Raw genomic sequence first — 17,474 nt, 5'->3', positions numbered from 1 at the left:
GATCGGAGCACCGAAGCTCGAGAAGCGTCGTCGCGGATGCTATTTAATCCCGGGCAAAGGCGAGGCGTAACGATTCGTAGCGTTTACATTGCAACGAGGACGGACCATTAATTGCATCGTAACACGGGACAGACTGCAATAAAACGTCACGCGTTGACGGCAAATCTGATATTGTTTATTGCGTCGTTCGTCATAATTAGGAGCTGCCGCACCGGTGAGGCGGAAGCGCGTAATTAAACTGCCGTAACGATAACGCTCGTAATACTTACGAATTAATTACCAGATAAACGCACCGAGCTGGCTTCGCGCGCTCATGCCCGACGAGATCATGCTTCCGAAACTTTTGAAGTTGGCGCGAAATACAGACACACGACCCGACATCGACTAGTGCAGCGCAACTCTTTTGCATAAAATTTAAGCACTATAACGAACCTCGAGCGTATCGTAATACTCTACCTTGTACCGCGCTCGCGGAGTTTTTAATCGGTTTATTACAAAGGGCATCCGTCGAGCGGATAAGGTTATCAAAACGAAACCCGGGTAAAATACGCGACGTCCACAGACAGAGAGAAGGCGTAGGGGTGGAGGCACGGGCTGAAGAAACTTACAACGGTGTGGCGCGACAAAAAAGCAACGAGCCACGGTTCCGAGCTACCTTGTTAAAAAGTCCCTCTTAACGAGTGCGATGTAAAAGCGGCATCTCGACGTGGAATAAGATGCTTGACATTGTTTATCGGAAGATAGCGAGAGCGCGTTGCCGTACGAGCGAACCTCTTCCACGGAGTAGCGAAGATAGCTCGGTTGAAAGCTCTTCTCGACTCTGTCGATCAACGCGATCGATTATGCGCCTTCTTTCGCGGTAATGACGATGCTTTCCGTATACACGACCTGCATACGACGTGTTCCGTAAACTTTATTAAACTTTGATGCAAACTGTCCCGCGCGGTTTAGCACTTCGTTCCTCGTGCGTTTGCGAACAAGTTTGAGAATCGGACAAAGAACGTACGATAACGTTGCGTTATCCGGTCGTGAATCAAGACTTTACCTGTAAATTCGTTATCGAGGAACACCTATATTTATTGCTTATCACGCTTGTCTATCTTACGTATGTACAAAGCAATCGAAAAAGATCATTTTGTGAGGTCAGTTGCAAAAATTGGCGAGAACAGAGACGATCAGTTTTAACACGATCAGAATTAATTGATCGCGTTTGGAGAGAATAAATTATGAAAATGTACCCGTATTTAAAAGATTACAGAAGAAAATACGCTGCACTACTGCACTTATCCCAAATAATATACGCTGAAAAAAGTATCGGTAATGGATAAATGCAAGATACCATCGACATGTAAAATCCAGCAAATGCTTCTTTGAAGAGATTATGCGGTCTCCATGCGAATTCTAATACACTTCGGCGCCGAAACAAACCACGAAGGCACGAGGTAAGAGGAGGCGCGCAAACAAGGCTTGCTTTAGCGGGCCGAGCTCGCCTCCGGAATTACGACTTTACGAGCGTTTCAATTTCTCGGCTTACGTTCCGCCCCTACGGGGACTCATCCGATTAAGCGACTTTACGATCCCGTGGTATCTTAAGAGGAAGACGGACGGCAGTTCGGCTTCCACGGAGGCAGCCTCCTACGGGGGTGGCTTCCACCCTTCCGTAAATCTGACCAACGTGCACCGTGCGGTCGAGAGGAATTACGATCGGTCGCGTCGTCGCTCGCAAATGGGTCAAACGGACCGTGACCTTGGTGCCAGAAGCCATGCAGAGCGTCAGGAGAGTTTACCTTGAACTTGCGAGGGAAATATCGCGTCGCAGCGGCGATCAGAGAATTGTAAAATTTCACCGGCTGGAAGATTCAATTTATTCCGTCTTATTCGATTACCCCGTTTTATGGAGCTTGAGGCCGATACCATCGTGCGAGCTTTATGACTACCTTTACGAGCGGGAACGCGTGCGTGTTTCAACCGAAAGCTATCTGATATTCCTGCCGCTTTACCGCCGTAGCCTTTACGCGGAATTACTCGTATCTAACTGTTTGACCACCTTATCACGCGACTCGCTTAGACATATCGTGGAATGTAGAATTTTCTGAAAAGCTTTTGCTAGAACCTTTAGTAACGTCGTAGTAGTGGAAGTAATATTTTGATAGACTCGTTTCTTCTCTCTAAATAAAATCTTCTTTTACACGCACGATCATAAAATCGCATAACAAAGAGAAGTAATATATCGAGACGAAATTCTCACCACTCTCGTATCAACTCTTTATTCGTGACACTCGTTATTCGATAAAGGTTTGTAATGGCATAGGAACAAGAATAAGAATTCTCAGACCTGTTACGAGAAGATCTAGAAGATCGTAGAAATTCATATATGGGGTAGGCAATTCCCGTGTTACGAGTTTCCTCCGATCGATATCGTAGTTTCGGACTACGGACCAGGAGCGATTTTCCTAGCAGTTAATTGCAAATAACGATCGGAAGGGATCACGGGTCGAATCGGTATGTAGTATCAGCTGGAAGTTTTCGATTAACGTCTCCAGACTGTTCGTGTGTAGCGCGTGCAGGACCGCAGGTTATTTATCGAGGTGCAAAAATCGAAGCTGTCTCGACCTCGCTCACGGATGCCCCGTTCCACTTTTAGCCGCGCTGTAAAACCATTACGAGACCCATTAGAGAGCCCCGAAGCTCTTTCCATCGGAATCGTAGAAAAGTTTCGCGGTAACTTGGGTAATTAACGAGGCCGTGGAACTCGTTCACTTCCCGATATCAGGTCGAGAACTCGAAACGGCGCCCGTGTCCAGAGAGATTCGCATCTAAATCGATTTCGCCGGTAACGGAGTCCGATAATGGTCGCGTTAATCAGCCCCGGCGTCGTCACGGTGACTTCCGGGGCAATTACATGTATCAAGGTCACCGGTTCGGGTTAAAAAAATATCGCCTCTGGCCCCGACTCGCATTGAGAACAAACCCCCCGTTGAATATGCAGTGACTTCGCTCGATCTATAGGCGAATCGTTTTTCGCGAATATATCACAACGATCCGAACGAAGAAGCGATTAATTAGTTCGCCTTCGGTTCTGCCTCGTTGAAGATCCTCCAGATGCGAAAATACATCGATGCAACGAAGAATTACCAACACGACTTTTCACCAACCACTTTTAATCAGGTAAACATCCATTCGATTTACAGCAGAGTTTGGTCGAGTGATCGATATGCTGGCACCTTTCACGTTTCTTATTAAGGAATTTTCTATCAAAGTTTATTACAGCAAAATTTCATTCAAGTATCGATTCCCTCGAAACGTTGCTCTAACGGTGGATATCTTTGAGACTAAAGTTTTACAGACATTTTCATAGGGTTTTACCCGAGTTAGAGCTTAGACAGAAGTCCGAAGTCAGTGGGTGTTTTAAAGTTGCTAGTGGAGAAGGGGAGTCCGATATTTTGTTTTCTGTACTTTTCTTTAATCGCTTTTGGATCGTTCAACAATTGCCATTGGGATTCGTAGAGCTCACGATTATCTTATCGCTATCACGTGTTCCACGAATGAAAGGGTAACAATTAATTATCGTGAAAAGGAGTGCAGTATGACAAGTCGAGCGAATTCCGAATTCGAAGAGCAATCGACTAAAAACGAATCTGCTGCGTTGGTCTATACGGATCGAGCAATCGAGTCGTTCCATTGAAACTGGCTGCTGCGCCATTTTTCATAAGGCAACGCCACCGCGTAAACCTTTAAATGTCCATTTTTCTCAGAGAATTTATCGGTACATTTACTTCGCGGTAGAAGTAAGTACTCGGTCCAAGCTCACTTGACCGAGTCGAATATAGTCGTGTTCGTGATACGAAACGTTGCTTCATAATCCGCCTATAAATCGTCTTAATACTTGGCGACTCGTACCTGATCGCCGTTTGATATCGGTAAGAGGAATCTGGTATTACGTGCACATCAATGACGATTTATTTTCTTCAAAATCATTCCTACGGTTTGTATATCCGAGGGTTACCTTAAAGTTTCAACTGTTCTCATGGGTAACGTGAAACATAGATCAGCGATAGGAAATAATCTGTCACCCCAAGAACTCTTTTTCGACGATATTTTCCTCAGGTATATGTTACTGTAGCGAAATTGCGACTTAGGAAAGTTTTTATATTCGGAGAAGCAATTCTGATAAGATAGGGCGATTCTGGGAAAGAAGGTAGATTCCAAGGTATTTTAGCAATAAGAAACGATACGAAGGCATCAGAAAAAGAATTCCACCAAGACAATAAAGCAAAAGATAAAAGTATTGCGAGGCATCAAAAAAGGATTTCAGCGGCAGAAAGTAGCAGAAAGGTATTAAAGAAGGAATTCTATCAAAGAAAAAAGCTAGAATTAGTATCTTATGTATAACGAAAATAATTCCAGAGACAGTGCACAAACGTTAAAATGAATAACATAAAACATTTTTACAAAGTTAAAGTTTTGCTTTCTATAAGATTCTAACTAACGGCACAAGCAAACCAGAAAAGATACTAAAAAGATCTACTGCCTGAACCACCCGTAAAATCGCTTCATGCGGATCTGACGGAGGTATCGGATCCTTAAGCTTCTGTCAATCAGATCATCCCAATACCACGATCACGTAAACTTTGTCACTTGATCGATTTTATGATCTCGACCCGTAAACTGTTGCGGTCTACCACAACATCGACAAAGCCGCACAACTTCTTCAAATAAATACTGAACGAAATACTTAAAAGCAGGATTTCCCTAAATCCAAGCGATAAAACCGTATAGTTTGGACCGTGTACAAGCACATCGATCCCAAGTGACCCTCGTTATTCGGGCACGTTCTTCTGCGGTCTGAGAAGTCACTTAAATTTTCTCCAGACATCATTTACCGAGTTTTACCGCGGTTAGGAATGGGAGGCCAACTAAAAGTTGGAGAACGACACGGTAATCCGTCGGATAATACGCGATAAGTCCCCTGGCTTCGTAAATCGGATGGCTATGTCCCGCGAAATCTCCCGTAGCTTCTATTTTAACGTCCATGGGACCTTTATTGATTTCTAATCACCGAAGATTTCTACTTCGTATGCGCTGAACGCTTGCCATTCGATTCGTCCTAAACAACGATGCTTCGCGTGCGAGCGTTTTTAACATTTATGGGAAATTTAAAGGTAAAAATCCACAGTCTAATTGTCACGGTTAACGAATATGCATCGTCTCCCAATATGAAGCGACAATTCAAAGTTCTTGAATTTAGAAGAATTTATTAATTTTTAATATAATAGCTTGAATGTATCGTTGTATTGCGTAAAGGACTAGATGTTCTTTGAATAGACGAAGACGTTTGTTCGGTAATAGGTAAGTAGATATCGTTCATCAACGTTAAGAGCCTCGAAAGGAAAATCCGCATACACTTAACGATAAATTAGCCGTGGGGTTCGTTCCGCCTCGACGCCACGCCTCCAAAGGCGCGATATGTGTAATAAATCAGGAAAGCAGCGGGTCACAGGGTATGTTTATGCCCGGAGAACGAAGAGTGAAAATCATATCTCCGTCGCCCGCTGTCGCGCGATCAGTAAGCACAATGCCCCGTTTCAATTCTATTGTTTGCACTCGCGTTGCATGAAAATTACGGATATATTTCTCCTTGTTCGTCTTTGTCTTCTTTGTGGTAACATACAAAAATAAAGAGAGAGGGGGAGAGAGAAAGAATACGTACAAGAGGAAGAACGAGCAAATTTCTTGGAGGATTTAGCGTGACCGAGAATATTGGCAGATAAAGTAGCTCGATGAAAGCAGTTTGCCGCTTTGAAAGCGGCGAATCTCGTAAAATAAATACCTTTCGTTACGACCGACCGGGGTAATTTATTATTATACGCTACAGAGAGAGGGGTATTAAAAAGATGCGGAAGGCATTAAGGAGACGTTCCAACAAAGTAACGTTTAACCCTTTGTCGGGACTATTAATTTTTCGCGAGAGCGCGCAGTTTTATTGAGGAACGGTGATTAATAACCCCCCGCACGACTTACACCCTTCCACGGCTCTCTTTGGCTGCCTGCGCGTTTCAACGGAACCGAAAGAGATACGGGTCTCGGGAAAAATTCAAATTATCCGACCCCGCTGCTGCTTCATGTAGCCTCCGTATTAACTTCTGCTCCGCGCGATTTGCATACCGGCATGATAAAAATGTCGAATCGTGCCACGACTTCGTAGACTGGATACTCGCCTCGTAGCACGCGAAACTCGCGGTCGCTGAAATTTCCAACTCAATGATACTCAAGCGGGTAATTACGCGGAAAACAGCCACCCGTTCGGGCTAACATCGATACGATTCCAGCAATCCACGCGAAACTCAGGAGATACGCGATCTGGACAGGGCGACGCGTTGATTTAGAAGCGGATAGTGAAGTTCAGCCTCCGCGGAGCCAACCGTACGGTTTCTCTCGATTAAACGAGCGTTCTACGCCGAGCTATCGGCCGAGCATCGATCATCGGCCTCTCGGTTGCGCGCTTTTCGCCGTTCGCCTTTCCTTTCCGCTCGACTCGTCATTTTTGGCCCGTCAGTTCGGCCGACACGAGCTCGCGGAACGCGTCACGATACATCGCCGAGAGGAAAACGAGTTTCTATCGACTAACAGCCGATATATCTCTTCCGGCGCGCGCACTTTCGAAAACACGAACGAAAAGGCTGTCAGCGATCAGTGACGACAATGACAACGACGACGATGTCGGGTAAACGCGAGACTCGGTAATACTAAGCGGACTCTCGGATTTTAATTCCGATGAGAAATTGACGCTTGCCGGAACTATACTGATGAAATATCGCCTTTCAGATTCGAATGAGTTTCGAATTGGTTTGACGAAACTGAAATCGTGCGTTATATCTCCGTTCTCCTAATAGCAAAGTTTGGACAATCGTTATAATTCGCCATTTTCTTCTAGACAAATTTCCAATTTTCAATCTGTATCGGTATCTACACTCGAAGAATCTTACTTCGATGCTCCACGAAGATAGCGTCTAGCCGTTCGTATCGTGCAATTATTCAAATACAAATCTCTGCTTCCTTATACGTTACCATTTTGTATTCATTTTTCAACGAACCGGTTCTGGCCGCAAAGGATCGATTCGCTTATCTACTGATCAGTTTCTCACCTGCAACAAAACCCAAAAGAGACGGAATTAATCGCATATCATCCGTAGAAACGACGAACGCGCGATAACGCGAAGGATATCGAGCGAGAAACGCGGTTCGAAGCTCCGACGAACATCGAAGTGAAATTGAAACGAGGTTAATTTATAGGAGTGCCGAGAACGATCGCGAAGAGACTCGCTTACCATGGGATTAATTAAGCATTTGTGAGAGCACAGGTCGACCCCATAACGACGACATTAATAGAACGTCATCGGCCGATCGCTAGCATCGCTCGGTGTATGTATTCTTTACGATTCTCTACATCGAACGATCCCTATCGACAGTCACAGCAAGCCCAAGATCCCAGTCTGCACGAATATTCCAACGTATTATTTTTTAACCGACTCAGTCATCGGATTAACGATCGTTCCAGCCTTCCTACCTGTCCACTGGGATTCCTGACTACGACGAAAGTTCGCTGGAAGCGAGCTCGAGGAAATGGACAATTTCGCGGGGACATAAGTAGCAGGAAATAGAGTAATTCGGTAAAAAAATCGTAATTCGAGTACGTGGGAGATTAGGTGGTTTAGCGGATCTAAAACACGGCTGGAAGGTATCCGTGAAATTTATGGATATAGTCATGGGTTATAGACGCCATCAGAGAATAAAAAGCCTCGAAAATGAACGGGTAACACGTGCGGTGAAACGACGACGTCAAGGGGACATGAAAAGTAGCCCGTGTAACTGCACACGGGATAGGATTCTTGCTTGCGGAGAATCGTTCTCGGATTACTTTGGCTCCGAGTCCTTCTTGTTAACGCCAGGAACAAAACGACGCCCTCGTGAATTTCGAGACTTTTTTCAGCCACGAGACCCGTAACGTCGTAAATAGCCCGTAACTCGGCTCGTCCCTCTTCTTATCCAGCCCGCGAGCGTACGTTTCGCTAATTTAATCGATATCTCGGCTAACCGATAGCAATGGTCCCGTTACGCGATTAGGTGCCTGCAGATAAGTCGTCACGATAGGATCACGGTAACGTCGTTACGTGGCCGTCGAGCGTGCGGTGTGGAAAAACGCGATTGTTCACGCGCGCGTATATACGTGTCGGTCGTGCGCGTATACCAGGTCGTGTATTCCGTGTTCTTATCGCGCGGAGATACAAAGTGGAAAAAGTTTCCTCGCGGCGTACACACGGTTATCTCCAAGAGTTTAGCGTTTCGCAATCGACGCGTAGCAGGAACGAGCGGAGCAAGAAGAAGACGTCTCTCGAAGACACGAAGGATCCTTCGGGATCGTCTTGTTCGTGTTTGATCTCATCAAAGTTTCGCGATGAACCTGGATTCCAGGTGTTCGTTTAGCCGGCAGCTTTACAAGCGCTGGCAACGAGCAGCCGTACGGATAATTATTTAATTCCCCCTCGGTTTCTGCCGCTATCGGTTCTCTCCCTCGTCGACCAACGGTACACACAACGTCGAATGAAAGCGTTGCCCGTTTCCTGGCGCGTCCCAATCGGGCTACGATAAACCCAGGATATCTCCAGATATTCGTGGAACCTCTTGTTGAAACAGTGAAGACGATTACGTTTCTTGGGAAACGTCGTCGATGGCTCACCTCGACACTACCGGTGAGGTGATCGATGTTTCGCAACGAACGTATCGAGTACACGCGTATCTCGCTTCGCGTTCGATTCCAGGGATCGATATACGATATACCGATATACGATTATTTAGCGTCTCGAATTTTCCGTTCTTCGCGTAATCCTCGCGTGATCCAGGAGAGAGATCGTTGAAGTAAAAAAGAGATCCAGCTCGGTTGAAATCGATGATACGAACTTTGTAGCGTGGCAATGAAGCAACGGGCCAGTTAACCACGCGCTCTCCGCCGTGCTTTTCTTCTCGAATCGTACGACCTATTAGCGGACTAACTGCTTGATTACACTTGAGTAGTGCTTAATGCTTGACCTATAAACTGCTTCACCTTTGCACCTCCGTCACGACATTGTTCGCGATCGAGAGGCTGGGGCCGCGTGGCGCGACGCGGCGAACAAACGACTCCAAACATTCGACGGCTGCGGCGTGGAGCGGTGCAATAGAGACGAGAGATCGATGCCCCGACGGGAGGTGGTCGTAGAACTCGAATGCACTCGAGCCAGAGCACGAGTGCTCGTCGAGAAAGGCCCTCGAAGCCCGCAAACTTTTCGCCGCAATGCGACGACCAGGAAACGTAACTTCCCTCCTCGGAAGCGGCCCCTGTGAAAAAACTAGACTCCATGCTTCCTGCGTCTCCTCTGCGTGTTCCTTCCGTGTTCTACGGATCTTTCTCAGCGCCGTTTTCCACCACAATCGATATACGATAGAACCCTCCGATCCGTCGATATATACGATCTGACTCGTCCTTTCGTCTTGCGATCCCACCGTAGCCGCAGTATTTCACGATCGTGGACGACGTTTCAGTGCGCCGTAACCGATAAATACGAGGTTCAATTCGACGCCGATTCTCTCGTCCGATTTCAGTCGAAACAAGACGAACGGACCTCTAACGTGGAAGAAACGTAAAGCTTCCTTTACTCTCCTTCCTTGATCGAATCCACTTTACTTAATTCGAAAATTATTCGGAATACGAAGACGAAGACGAAAGCTACGAGGATGGATTCGATCTTCCGGATATCTCGATTCCGGGTACGAACAGTACAACTGGACACGAGGGTCGTAGAGAGAGAATACGTGTAGGTATATCTATTAGGTAGGCAACTAATTATCACCTAATGACAAAATCCGCAATCTACCTAATAGTTATGAGAGACTAGAAGGCTGAACAAGCCAGTATTTCGAGGATTAGTTGAACGTAACGCGTACTATCGATAGGAATATCAGTTTCGAAGGTAAGTAAACTCGGCGGAGAATGAAATGGGTAGTTGGAGGATGGAGGCGGGGGATAGGTGCATAAATAAATAAACGAAGGAAGGGAGAAGAAACAAGGATAGGAAGAGGAATGGAGGGAGCTGTGAGGGAGGGAAAGAGAGGCAGGGAGCAATGTTAATGACATCAGAGGGTCGACATCAAAAGGACCAGCTCTTTCGAGCGCTGCATATGGCTGCGAAGTGGTGGCATGTAACCGCACGGCTCTCTCGCGATATTGCGACACAGTCGCGCGATTAATTACGCGTCCGCCGACGGAGCGGTTTCGGATCGAACGCACCCGTTACGTAACGCGATTGCGTGGACCAAATAATTGCATCAACAAGACTAAGAGCGAGGATAAAAGGACGAAAAGCGTGAAAAGTTGACGAGGAATGTCCAAGTGGTGTGATTCTGGCATTAAGGGGCTGCAACACCTTTTCATTCAAATCTCAAACTTTTTTTAATGTTCCAGTTTTTCAAAAATTCTGAATAAATTCTGGCCTATCTACTAATAACTTTAGTTTGTTACAAAATGAATTCATTTAATGGTGGGCACAACGTTTGTGCTTAAATGAATCCTAGGGTGAATACACTATAGAGGATTAGTACGTATATGGTTTTGTTATGTGTACTCGTAAATCCACTTCGAGTTATATATCGTGGCGCCAACTACAGACGTAGATAAGTCAAAGATTAGTCATAGAATCAAGAATTATTATTACTACACTATCGTTTAATCGTAAAAAAAAGTGACCACCGGTCACGTTACTCGTTAATCGTGACATTTCCTACGATTAGTCGCAGTAGTAGCTACTAGAACTATATCGTGGACACTAGTAAGCGGAAGAAACGCAGAAACCGTGACAATTATAAAAATGGTGTTCGTTTGCTAGAACCGCCAATTGTAGCAGATAACGGTTCCAGTTACTCGAGTCACGTAATCGTAGATATCTTATCGAGAAAGAACACAGTGGAATTGCTATCAAGGAAATTCACGATTCGTCAAAAGATTCTTTCAATCGAGAGCCTGTCTCGAAAAACTTCGATGACGATTATGTAGAAAAGGACACACGTCACGGATTTCAGTACCCTCAAATAGGTACGTTATAGAGGACAATGCTCTGAGTAACTTTTCCTCATGCGTGTTATCGCCGTTCGCCGTTATATTTCGAGATAATTTGTAAAAATAGACTTGATATATTCAGGTTTGGTATTTTTTGCGATTAGGTTTCGACCTACTACATACTACGTAAAAAGCAACGCTTATACGAAACTGTATAGTTATATACTATCATTCATTAACTGGGAACATTTCAGCCATAATACCAAAAAAAGGCAGTTGTGCAGCCATCATAATGCAGCTTTTTATTCACTCCGGAGTAGACAGGCGCATTTTTATAAATTTTCATATTGTATAAAGGAAAAAGATAAATGGATGAATTATGGGTTGGAATAGAATAGTGATAACCATCAGGTGGCCAGCGGTGTTAAGCGTGGCATAATTTTCAATGAATCTATGGATAAATATATAAAATGTCGCAATATGTTAATTTATTTGTCTGTTCGTCATGTACACGATAATTGGAATCAGAAGATGCGTACACATGTTTTCCGCACTTAATGATAACCAGACGCGGTATTAGTTTTTGAGTATGTTTTGTTGTATATATAAATAATAATAAATGGTAGTAATCAAATTTACGATACACTTAGAAAATTGCATGAAATAAGATCTAAGTCGTTACTTAATATACGTTACTTAATTGGCCGGATGCCAACCTAACCCAACCTATAATCCATTGATTTATTCTTTTTTACTCATATTAAGGATGATTAATATAAATGAGTTAAGTTTAGGAGCTATATAAAAACGCGACCACCTATATACCAGAATGAAGTGTATCTAATGGAAATTAAATTTAACTGAAACTTTTTACGAATATCTCGCAAACGAAGGTCGAGTGGTGGTTATTACATGTGTAGGAAAAAGTTGTTCAGAATGTTAACCTTGACAACATATTTCAAGCTCATAGAAATCAGCGAGGTGTGCCCTTTTCTGTATAATTACCGCCTTGAGACTACATTTACCAGATTAAAAATCACAAGAGGAGGACATAACGAGTCACATTTCCCGTTTTTTTTTTTTTTTTTTTTTTTAAATAAAATAACAATCTTAAAATCCAATATATCGTTAACCAATCCTATCGAAATTATTTCTGCATTAACTTTTGGTATTAAATATGTGTTGTTATCTCTACCTCTTGAACACTCAAAACGCAAGTCATGCGGTATAGTATTAATCACGATAAATTAACACAACAAGTAGATAAATTGATATTGTTAGTTTCTTATAAAACATCAGAGATTTATCCATGACCAAGTGATACAAAAGTCAGGAAATCAACAGAAATGTACTTATTATACTTTTCCCATGACGACTTCAATTGCAAAATTTCCCCTCGGTTTGGAGAACACGTGGCGGCGGAACGCAATTAAGGAAACGGTGCGAACGGGGAATTATAGCTGGTTGGTAATTGGTCGGCTGTCTTGGCCGAGTTCGCGAAATCGCGGCAAAGTGTGCCTGGCGTGCGATAAAATATGCATTCAGGAACGCGCGTCACGCCGTCGCTCAACTTTCCATCGCGAGAACGGCGAAAGTTTCGACCGGTCGCGTCGACATTTCTCGCGTCGCGACGCGTGCACCCACCGCCACTACCGCCACCACCATCGTCATAGCTGCCGCCGGCCGCGGCGGAACGATAACGCTAATTAAATACGAGTCGCAGTGACACCGCGTCCGCCTAACGAGGCCCGTAATTACGCGACGGCTTCATCTTCTCCAGGCAAAAACCCCGTCCTGGACCATTACTCCAGGAATAAATCGTCATGAGAAGGGATTCCAGAAGTTTCTTACTCGAAGATGCTAGATATTTGCTGGATAAGAGTACTTGTGATCTGTATCGTGTGAATTGTTAATTATCTGATGTCTGGGTATGAATGGAAGAAGAATATTTAATCCTTTCGCCCTTTTACGGATAATGTACAATGACAGAAGATAAAGATCGATGATATAAATTGATTGAAAAAAATATTACAAATGGAACGTTGCATCCATGCAATGTATATTTCTCGATGATATATATTCGTCAAGATCGTTTCTTTACATTTTGACCTCGGTTGCAGAGGGGTTAAAGGAGGACAACGTGTTGAGAAACGATTATCGGGAAAAGTTTGAACTTGATACGGAGTTACCGAGTTAAATTTAGTAATCGATAAAAACTGCCTTGATCGCTTTAATTAGTCGTTTTATATTAAAGATTGTTATAAATAATTTCTGAGCTGATGGTAATAATAATCCAGAGAGGAGAATGATTCAGTTTAGAAAGTAATCGCGATGACATGTTGCAAACCGCTAGCAACTTGCACGCGTTCATATTTTCAGGGTAAAACGCCAACAGCAAAATAAATACAAACGCAACAGTCCGCCGGTACATTGTAATTCTAAAACTGGCCCTCTCTAAACTCACTGGACAGTTGTTTCGCTCGCAACAACTGACCGCCCTTACGGTCACTTGTCTTCCATGTATTTCATCTATACATGTAGATACACGCATATACGTTCACATATACGTTCAACATCATCACTAATGCTAGGATCCTAAATTCTGAAACAAATCGCGATGAAGAACCATCCATTCCATGATAACACACGAACAGTATCTTAATCGTTCATTTTCTTAACTTCGTTTCTATAACTTCGTAATGATTCGGTACATTAACGTCAATTCTCGATTGTTCAATAGAATACTCGCAATAGAACTCTTCATACTTCATGCTTAAAAATCCCTCCCCTCATAATCATAATCACTGGTTTAATTTCTTTAATTTTCTAAATTTGGCCCTCATAATCGTTCATTCTTTCGAACGATTTTAACGAACGATTTGCAGCCATTGTCACGTTCGCGCGTTGATGTGGATAGTGGAGGAAAATATTCAGAGTTGAAATTCAAGGAAATCGACGCAGCTTGGGCACCATCGAGGCCGCGTTACAAAAGGACGGAACGCGGTTCGAAACGGCGCACCAACGTACCGTGAGCCGGAGCAGATAGCGGAGTAAAGTAGCTCCTAGAAGTAATGTCAACTTTTATGTAACGACCATTGTCAGCCGACAGTGGAGTTCAGTGGAAACGCCTTACGATTCTCGGAGCATTCGAGCTTCGTCGTCAAGGCAGAAGTAAATGCGTCGTGTTACGAGCGACGCACACGCGCGCCAACGCGTGCAACGTTGTCGCGCAGTCTGAACTAGAGGTGAAGAAGCTGGTCGAAGGAAATTGTGTTGCATCGTATCTGAAAGAGGATTCAGTGATGGATGTTTTTGCAAGTAATTGAGTAGAATCTATAAAATTTAACGACAAGGTTTATTACTCTTTTAAGCCTTTGAAATTCAACAGAAAATAGCCATCACGATGGAGTTAATAGACAAAGAAAATTGTAACAGAAAATATTATTATTCTAAAATATTTAAAGAACTTTATATGGTTCGAAGATGAATAGCGCTATTAACGAATAGTGCATTAAAGATCTCGATTTTATAAATTTTTGTGATTGTCAATAATACGTATAGACGCCAAATTCCTGTAAGCAAATGATGAATTTGGTGAGAACCGAGAAGCGCCATTACGGATTTTGATACTGCTTGGAATTACCGGTTGGGATCAGATGGTGGACATTTGATCGGAACTAATCCTAAGTACATAATTAGTTTCGTACATCATCGCTCTGTTCATTAGATAAGAAAGAAACCCTTCTGACGAATTGATTGCTTCCGTGTATCGAGTCAAGTGGTTCTACGATAGACATCTGTATGGAAACGCGAATTCAGTCGGTAATAGTCGCAGATAAGTGTGAAAGCTTCGTTCGACTTAGCGAAAACAATTTCTAAACAGCTTAACCTCGAAAGATATCGGTATGAGTCAAATGCAACTGCGCGTAACCGAACATCCTTGAAAATGAAAAGAAGAATGTAACGAGTCGTTCGACTAATCTAAACCACGTAAAAATTCCAAATATATCAACAGCCTATAGCTCCATCCTCGATCTCTATACGGAAAATCCAGTACTAAATTCTAAGAACCACCCTGTGTTTCACACGGGTCGTCCATTCATCAGGAACGTCGACGCTATTCCGTGAGTTACCTACATGGTCGACGCACGAAGGCTCGATTCCCTGGAAATTTCGAGGCAAAGGGCAGCAGCATCCCCCGAAATCACGGTCGGAATGGTAGGCGTGCAAAGGGTGGTGAGAGAAGAGGGCGTAGTCGGGCTCGAATTGCGGCTAAAAGCGAGAATGCATCCGGGGGCATTAGCGAGGTGTCTATTTTCATTTAAGGTAGAAGCCGGCTAGGGGTCAGATGGCGATAATTCGGTCGGTAATAGTCGCTACTCGTATAAGCAGTCTGCAGGCTGCGTTCGGCTAACAGGCTGGCTATGGACAACGGCGTGCTACGGGGGGTGGTGTAGGCCAGGGCACACAGGGGGGAGGGATTGAGGAGGGGTGAAGAGCGAGCCGGCGCGGCGGCGACCGTGAACGTAGGAAAGAGGGTAGGGGACGATTCGCCGCGGGGGAAATGAAAATAAATGATAGCGACGCCCGTAATTAATTTAACGCGCGAGAACGGACTGCGAGGCGACTCGAGCGGGCTGCTTTATACGCGACGCGCGTATAAACATGTCCGCGCGTGTGCGTGAACGAACGCACCTCTGCCTCTGCGTGGCTACGTCCCTAGAACGGGAACCGGATTACGCGATCCTCGTATCTGGCTGCCGGTCCTGGAAAAATATTCCCAGTAAATGTCGTATCTCTGGGGCAAAAGTCTGCCAAGGGACTCGAATTTGAACGTTTCATTCGAAGGGGTGAGATAAAAGAGTTTGAATTTGAAGATGTTTTCCAAGAGCGGTGAAATAGCAGCCAGTAACCTTGACGCAAATAATCGATAACACCACCTTCGGCGGAAGAGTTACGGGTTTGTTTTCTCTTGGCTGACAACGTTTATTGTTCAACCTACTTCGCCGATTCTGTTTCGCGTTATTAAAATTAGGAGCGAACTTCCAAGCAACTTCATCGTCGTTCTATATCGTCGGTGGGATCGACCCGGAACTCGGTCAACGTTCATACACGGGCGCGATGTAAACGAGGCTAAAATTACGATCAGTTGGTCGACGAAAGCCACGAGAGAGAAACCACGCCACAGCATCGTAAGTGTCAATATCGCCCTAATAATGCTTCGAGTGGGACTTTTAAATGCACGGTTACGGTTCGTCAAAAATACCTTCATATAGCTACCGCGTTCCGTGTGATTGCGTCGTGATTTTTGCCCGCTACGCGATAAAACCGTGGTCGATCGCGCCTGCAAATCTCATTACCAATTCGTGGGTGTCAAGCACGAACAAATATAAAGCCGTCGGTAATATCTAAACGACAAATAGCCCGAAATCTCATTAATAAATCGCTCGTGTATACGCCGGGACAGTCGGTCGTTTATCGAATATACGATTCGTCCTCGGTAAACCACGACAATTTCATCGCGATGTTATTGCGTCCACGCGTTCCAGCTCTGCGTTCCACGCTTATCTCCTATTGGCCGCTGATTTTTATTACCACGCGGAGAGAGCCTTTCTTAAAGCGGAACGAACACGAAGAATGCTTGCAGAAGATTGAAATTTATCGAAGTAAAGGTCGCTAAAAGTTCGTAGAAATAACAGAGTTCGGTCACTGACGTCATCAAATACGTAACGTCACCAATTTCAAAATCCAAATACGAGTTCGTCAATCCCTTGTACCATTAAGCGTATTTAACATTATCTGCGCGTCGAACTATAATCCTATTCGTGATAAAAGAGGTACGTAAAGAATGTGCGCAGGCCCGAGCTAATCCACGTTCGTGCACGCATCTCTACCGACGATAGGTGTTAACAGCACGTACATTTATTGCAGGCGACGTTATTGGGCCTGGTAACGACGTCCGTCGTGTTTCCCTGGAAAACAAGCTCGGACGAGACGCGAAATGGCATACGTATTTGCATGGGAACGAGTGATACAGCTTCGTGCCATCGGTTGTTTCGTAGGATGCGAAAAAACTCACGAGGGGAAACTAGAAAGAAAGCCTAATCGAATGGAGCTCTTGGATATCTTTCCTTGATCCTGTTATATATTACGTTTCCCCTCGTGTTTATTCGCAGTCTCATCTCTGACGAAAAGTCGTATAGGGAGTGGAAAAGTCTTGTTTGCTAATCAGTCAGATGCCTGTAGGAAAATTTATTCGAAACATCCTCTAGCCATTTCTCGATTGGTGAGAGGAAACGCAGGAAACGAATCGAGTTATAAATAAATAATCACTGTTGAATAAGCGTCGTGGTGTCTGAGTATCCTAGTAAAAGGTTTTTGCTTT

The 17,474-nt window shown here is 44.3% G+C and overlaps 1 protein-coding gene across 6 annotated transcripts in view; it reads right to left on the bottom strand.

Annotated features, from left to right (window-relative positions):
- LOC117153556 (Krueppel-like factor 6) overlaps window positions 1–17,474 on the bottom strand; it is a 276,239-nt gene that overhangs the window by 198,697 nt on the left and 60,068 nt on the right. Inside the window, exon 1 of one of the 6 annotated variants that reach the window (XM_076621342.1) lies at window positions 7,069–7,084. The exons of the other annotated variants lie outside the window; for them this stretch is intronic. The gene's annotated coding sequence lies outside the window, so the exon portion shown is untranslated. Of the gene's footprint in view, window positions 1–7,068; window positions 7,085–17,474 lie in introns of those variants that run through there. 6 annotated transcript variants of the gene reach the window in all.

The sequence above is a fragment of the Bombus vancouverensis genome, chromosome 1, assembly GCF_051014615.1.
Source record: "Bombus vancouverensis nearcticus chromosome 1, iyBomVanc1_principal, whole genome shotgun sequence".
Lineage (NCBI taxonomy): Eukaryota > Metazoa > Arthropoda > Insecta > Hymenoptera > Apidae > Bombus > Bombus vancouverensis.
The sequence above is the reverse complement of the archived record's forward strand: the minus strand, read 5'-3'. Positions and strand labels throughout refer to the sequence as shown.